The sequence below is a fragment of the Anolis sagrei genome, chromosome 7 (genome assembly GCF_037176765.1).
Source record: "Anolis sagrei isolate rAnoSag1 chromosome 7, rAnoSag1.mat, whole genome shotgun sequence".
NCBI lineage: Eukaryota > Metazoa > Chordata > Lepidosauria > Squamata > Dactyloidae > Anolis > Anolis sagrei.
In genome coordinates this window covers 102,791-109,782 of record NC_090027.1, presented here as the reverse complement: position 1 = coordinate 109,782, position 6,992 = coordinate 102,791, and the positions used below count along the sequence as shown (strand labels likewise).

General features: G+C 46.5%; 1 protein-coding gene across 1 annotated transcript in view; it reads left to right on the top strand.

Annotated features, from left to right (window-relative positions):
- Positions 1-4,874: 4,874 nt before the first annotated feature.
- RHOBTB2 (Rho related BTB domain containing 2) overlaps positions 4,875-6,992 on the top strand; it is a 46,421-nt gene continuing 44,303 nt past the window's right edge. The window contains exon 1 of the mRNA XM_060787011.2: positions 4,875-4,993. The gene's annotated coding sequence lies outside the window, so the exon portion shown is untranslated. The remainder of the gene's footprint in view (positions 4,994-6,992) is intronic.

Sequence of the window (6,992 nt, the reverse complement as noted above, 5' to 3'; positions counted from 1 at the left end):
GGAGACTCTTCCTTCTTGGGAGGAGAGCAAGGACCGATCTCAATCAAAGAGTGAAGAGTAGAGACATCGCACTGGCAACAAAGATCCATTGCCTAGTCCAAGCCATGGTCTTCCCTGTAGTCACCTATGGATGTGAGAGCTGGACCTTTGGGAAGGCTGAGCCAAGGAAGAGAGGCGCTTTTGAACTGTGCTGTTGGAGGAAAATTCTGAGAGTGCCTTGGACAGCCAGAAGATGCAACCAGTCCATCCTCCAGGAAAGAAAGTTCGACTGCTCATTGGAGGGAAGGAGACGAGAGACAAAGTTGAAGTACTTTGGCCACATCATGAGAAGACAGAAAAGCTTAGAGAAGACAATGATGCTGGGGAAAATAGAAGGAAAAGGGAAGAGGGGCCGACCAAGGGCAAAATGGAGGGATGGCATCCTTGAAGTGACTGGACTGACCTTGAAGGAGCTGGGGGTGATGACGGCTGACAGGGAGTTCTGGCCTGGGCTGGTCCAGGAGGTCACGAAGAGTTGGAAACAACTGAATGAATGAACAACAAACAAAACAATCAAAGAGCATTCATGGTGTAGGACCTGAGGCCAGGCACGCTACTGTAGATGTTAACTGACTAGATAGCATGCAAGGAAGTTATAGTTTGACATTCTGGTGCTCAGATATGAGCTTTTTCTGAAATGAACAGTACACAATTGAAATATCACCATGTCAAGAGAAATCATTTGCTCCAGATTGCTTGCTCCATAGATGATGTTTCATTCTTCCTCCTTTACTCAGTCAAGTTGGGGTTCCTCTCATTTCCTGGCAATATATATAGTGTACTAGACATCCCATGCCAGGCGTTGCCAGTCTGGTGATCTGGAAAATAAAGTAATGAGCAAGTGTTGGTTTCTAATATATGTAATTTCTTTATTTTTGTGGGTAAACAGTATTTTTTGCTGTTTCTTTGTCAGTGTTGATGTGGTTTGCCCACCCTGGAACATGCAAGATATCATTGTCTTTCTTTAGGGGTCCCTATCAAATCTAGGATACTATATCTGTGTGTGTTTGTGTGTGAATCATATCTATCTCTATATCTATAGCTGGATGGCTCTTTGTCAGGAGGGCTTTGTTGACATTTTCTTTCCCTGGTGAAGGGAGTTGGACTCAATGGTCTTAAGTATTTTCTGTTGGTCAAGGGGGGTTTGTTTGGGAAGTTTCCCCCAATTTTGTCATAGGTGGCGTTCAGAATGCTGTTTGATTGTAGGTGAACTATAAATCCCAGTAAGTACAACTCCCAAGGTCCAATTCTCCCAAACGCCATCTGTTTTCATATTTGGGCATATGGAATATTCGTGCCAAGTTTGGTCCGGATCCATCATTATTTGAGTCCATCGTGCTCTCTGGATGTAAGTGAACTACAACTCACAAACTCAAGGTCAATGCCCACCAAACCCTTCCCGTATTTTCTGTTGGTCATGGGAGTTCTGTGTGCCACGTTTGGTTCAATTCCATCATTGGTGGAGTTCAGAATGTTCTTTGATTGTAGGTTAACTATAAATCCCGGGAACCACAACTCCCAAATGACAAAATCTATTTTTTTATGATGGTCACTCCTTGGATTAGTAGGCCAAATTGGCCAGTGGTTTTTGAGTTATGTCAACCTCACAAACGAACATTACATTTTTATTTATATAGACACTAGCCGTCCCCTGCCACACGTTGCTGTGGCCAAGTCTGTGTATATGTATTTTGTGTGTGTATATTTGTGTATATGTGTATTTATGTGGTTATGCGCCTGCATTGTAATGCAATTTTTGCTTTCTGGCTTTTAAAGTCTCTTCTGCTGTGTTTTTCAATCTTTCAATGAACGATAGTCACTCTTTGGCCTGATTGAGGATTTGTGTCCAAATTTGGTGTCAATCCGTCCAGTGGTTTTTGGGTTATGTTAATTCCATAAACGAACACTACATTTTTATTTATATTGACACTAGCCATCTCCTGCCACATGTTGCTGTGGCCCAGTCTGTGTATATGTACATTGTGTGTGTATATTTGTGTATATGTGTATTTATGTGGTTATACGCATGCGTTGTAATGCAATTGGGGGGGGGGGTTTTGGATTTTTAGGTCCCTTCCACTTTGTTTTCAGTCTTTTAATGAGTGATGGTGTTTTGTGTCCAAAGTTGGTGTCAATTCTTCCAGTGGTTTTTGGGTTGTGATAATCCCACAAATGAACGTGTTTATTTACATAGATAGATGCTATTCTATAAGTCGAAAACAACATGACGACACACAATTCCAAACCCCTTTTGTAACATTCCTATTAGATCCGGAAAATCAGTCTTGTGCCTTGTGCGCCCAGAAAAGCCCCTAAAGACCAAAACAGCTGCTGCCGAGACCTGTATGCCCCGGGGCCAACCAGCACCCAAAGTAAAGTTGGGCAATTGTATGTGCAGAAAACAATGTGCTGGCGGAGAAGCACGTAATCCCTCTTGATCTCCGCTACCTGAGCACACTTAAGCTTCTGTGGATACAGTTTGTCTCCAACCCTTTCAATGGAGAGTTCCCATGGAATTGTTTCCCACTGAATGGCAGCATACCAGTCCGTCATTTGTACCCAGCCATTGGCCGTGATTCACCCGCCCGCTGCCGGGACTTGGCCATTGGCCTTGCTGAGTCCACTCCTTGCTGGTTCCCACTGAATCACCTTCATCTCTCCCATCTTCCCAGACACTTAGCCAGACCCATCCAAAGAACCGCCCTCTGGTTCCCATTGACTCACGGTCACCTTTCCGTGGCCTCTGCTTCTGCCACATCCTCCCCGGGAAGCATAATTACATCCTTCCAGCCTCCTTGGGTGGATATAAAAGAGCAGGAGCCCGAACCAGGTGGTGTGTCCATTGGTAACCCTGAGAGAAGTTGGAAAGGTTTGGGAACGGATAAGAGACTTGGACTTAAGGATTCCAACGCCAGGTTTCCTTGGTGGTTATTCTTCTGTAAGTATAAGAACGGGCTTGCTCCTGCAAGCTCTCCAGAGGCAATTTCCTGCAGCATCCTGTCTGTTCTGTCTCCCGCTCTCTGTGTATTTCTCCCTTCACGAACCAACAAGCGCCTTTGGGAAAGCTGCCAGGCCCGCTCCTCCCTCCTCTCGGTGGAATATTACCCATTAATGGCTGGTGCCGAGTGATATTTCGTAGTCCAGGAAGAAAAAGAAAAGTGGAGTCTTATGGGGTGGTTCCTCTACCTTTCTGTTCCTATTCCCTCTTGCTATTCACGGCTCTGGCTGGCTTTCCGTGCCTGCTTGAGAAGTTGTCATGCTGCTCACAATGCATTATTTCGGGGTGCCTCTTTTGGTAATGCTTGGAGTGAGTGACCTTACTTAGTGTGTTAGAGTATAGAAGATGACTTATACCAGCATTCCTCAACCTGGGGGTCACAAGGAGGTTTCGGAGGGGTCGCCCATAAAACCCTGAATGGTTCTGGCCCGGTTGACTTGTCCAAACGTATCTCCCGCTACGATCCACCGAGGACCCTAAGATCATCCGGGAAGGCCCTGCTCGTTGTCCCCCCATCATCACAATCGCGTTTGGTGGGGACAAGGGACAGGGCCTTTTCTGTGGTGGCCCCTCGGCTGTGGAACTCCCTCCCAGAAGAAATTAGATCAGCTCCATCCCTCCTGACCTTTCGGAAACAAGTGAAATCCTGGCTATGGGATCAGGCCTTTGCAGACTAGGTTGACCTGCTGGCAAAGCGACGGCTTTAATGGACTTGACGGACTGCTTTTAGGACGATGACTTAAATCGGTGACTGTTTGAATGTTTTTATACTGTTTTCATATTGTTTTTATTTAAATTGTACATTTATGCTTTTGGTTGTGGGCACCGTGCTGTGCCGGTTGTTAGCTGCCCTGAGTCTCTCTGCGGATGTTGAGATAGGATGGGATACAAATGTCCGAAATACATAAATATTAAATAAATATTTCAGAAAACGCATATTTCTGATGGTCTTAGGTGTCCCTTTGGCAGAGAAGGGTGAAGATCTCTCAGCGTGTCCTTCTCTTCCTTTTTGGAAACAGATGGCCAATCCTCCCACCAAAAGCCCCCCTCCTCCACTGTGATTGGCCAGCCTCTCAGCCAAGGGGGGGGGGGCTGATTCTGAGACTCCAAGCGGGGAGGGGGGGAGAGCAGGCGTGCTCGGCGCATGGCAGCGTGGTCTGCATGTGCGAGCATGTAAGGCTGGAAGGAGGCTCATGCTGGCGAGTCTCTTCAAGGCGTGGTGGTTCTGTGTGGGAAGTTCGGCCCAATCCTATGATTGGTGAGGTAATAATAATAATAATTATTATTATTATTATTTATTTATTTGACCTCAGTGCTCTGAGACCATCCACAAAGCCATTAGGAACACCTTAGCAAAGACGAAACCAAGCGAGACCAAGACTGGACAGGTTTTGCAAAAGCAGTTCTCTGAAGAGCAATACCCGAGGAACGAGGTTCCAATAAACTGGATTGAGCCAGGGTAGGGTTGGTGGAAATGCACAATGTACAAGGGTATCCTGCCCTCGTGTCTTCCGTGCGCTTCTTCATCCATCCTTTTGCCCTGATGGTGATCTCTTTCTTGTTCAGGGAGCACCGCACGTGGTTAAAAAACAGAGGTGTATTCCTATTAGTGGAAAATTCCTTTCCACTGAGACTAAGCCTCAATTGTGGCTCAACAGGTTTATTTCTCAGAGCAGTCGGTTGTGTTTTTCTCTCTCTTGCCTTCTACCAGTTTACTAGAGAAGGAAAAAAACCTTTCAACCCTAGGCCATTTGCTTAGATCACATGAGTAGGTACTTATAAGCGCAGCTTATCCGCTCACACCAGCAAGCACTTGGAAGAGAGAGAGAGAGAGAGAGAGAGAGAGATCCAGGTTCTTCAGACGCAGGGAGAAAGCCCAAGAGGCGTGAAAGAGAGAGAACACACCTCCTTGTGTGCTGAGGCAAAACCTTCCTCACCTGCAGAACTGGCGTGCAGGTAACATTCGGGGCGCTCAGAGCTCATCTCCCAGCTTATTTCGCAGGGCTTCCCCTTTCCCTCATGGATGCAAGTCATGTTGGATGAGAACTCTGTTTTGAACATTGAAGGCATGCCTTTTCTGATGGCGCAAGTTTGGTCTGTGGAGCCTCAGAAGGTAGTGGCGAGATGTAAGTGGGCAGAGCTCTTTGGGCAATGGGGTCTGTCCTTTGCCTGTGTCCACTTGCCTATTGTTCTAAGGCAGTGCTCCTCGACCTTCCTAATGCCGTGACCCCTTGACACAGTTCCTCATGTTGTGGTGACCCCCCTCCCCCCAAACATAACATTATTTTTGTTGCTACTGCATAGATCTAATTTTTCTACTGTTATGAATCGAAATGTAAATATCTCATATACAGGATGTGTGTTTTGGGGGTGGTGGTGGTGGAATGATTTGGTCATTTGGGAGTTGTGGTTGCTGGGATTTATAATTAACCTACAATCAAAGAGCATTCTGAACTTCACCAACAATGGAATTGAACCAATCTTGGCACATATGACCAAGAGAAAGTACTGGAAGAGTTTGGAGGGCATTGACCTTGAGTTTTGGAGTTCTAGTTCACCTGTATCCAGAGAGCACTGTGGACTCAAACAATGATGGATCTGGAACAAACTTGGCACGAATGTTCCATATGCTCAAATGTGAACACTGGTGCAGTTTGAGGAAAATAGATCTTGACATTTGGTTGTTGTAGTTCCTGAGTTTTATAGTTCACCTACAATCAAAGAGCCCCTTGAACTCCACCAGCAATAGAATTGGGCCAAACTTCCCACACAGAACCTCCATGCCTTGAAGAGACCCCCTGACGTGAGCCTCCCTCCCACCTCACACACTCTCCCTTGCCTGCACATACGCACCATGCTGCCATACACCAAGCACGCCTGCTCTGGATGTAGGTGAACTACAACTCCAAAACTCAAGTTCAATGCCTGCCAGACTCTTGGGAGTTCGTTGTGCCAAGTTTGGTTCAATTCCATCATTGGCGGAATTCAGAATGCTTTTTGATTGTAGGTGAACTATAAATCCCAGCAACTACAACTCCCAAATAACAAAATCAATATCTCTCCCCCTCTCCCCCCCTCCACAACCCCCACCAGTATTCCAATTGGGGCATATCGGGTGTTTGTGCCAGATTTGGTCCAGGGAATGATAATACATCCTGCATATCAGATATTTACATTACAATTCATAACGATAGCAAAATGACAGTGATGAAGTAACAACGAAAACAATTTAATGGTTGGGGGTCACCACCACACGAGGAACCGTATTAAGGGGCCGCGGCATTAGGAAGGTTGAGAACCACTGCTCTAAACTCTGGGTAATCCTGCCCTCCCATTGATGGCCTGGTAAAAGCAAAAGGCACCACCGTTGTTGTTGTTTTTCCTGAGCATGTTGTACGTTTGGCATTCTGTGACGGTGAGGTGTGGGGCAGAAAGTCTGCCTACGTCTGCAATGCCAGGCGCCAGAGAGCAAACGCGGTAACATCCCAAATGGTGTGTTTGGCAAGCGTTATGTAACATTATATAACATTTCTGCCTGGCTCAACAGTGTGTTGCATCTGGGTGCAAGCCTCACGTTCCCATCCACGGCTGCAAAATGTTTTGGACCAAGCGAGGAGTTGGATGCAAGGAGTTGAATTGCGCCCTTTCCTAGTCCAAGCAAATAGGTGTTGCCTCTGTTTAATAGGATAGAAACCTGCCCATGGTTAAGTATTTTGTCACACACACAGAAGGCGCAGGTGCCTCTCCTGCTCTGGAAGGCAAAGATGCGTTGAATGGGTTTCGGTTACAAAAATGCAGGAGGAAGAAGAACTTCCCAGTATTGTAGTATGACAAGCAGTGGGACGCAGTGGTGGTGAGTCAATGAGAGGCGTAGACCAGCGTTTCTCAACCTAGGGGTCGGGACCCCTGGGGAGGTCGGGAGAGGGTTTCAGAGGAGTCACCAAAGACCATATTT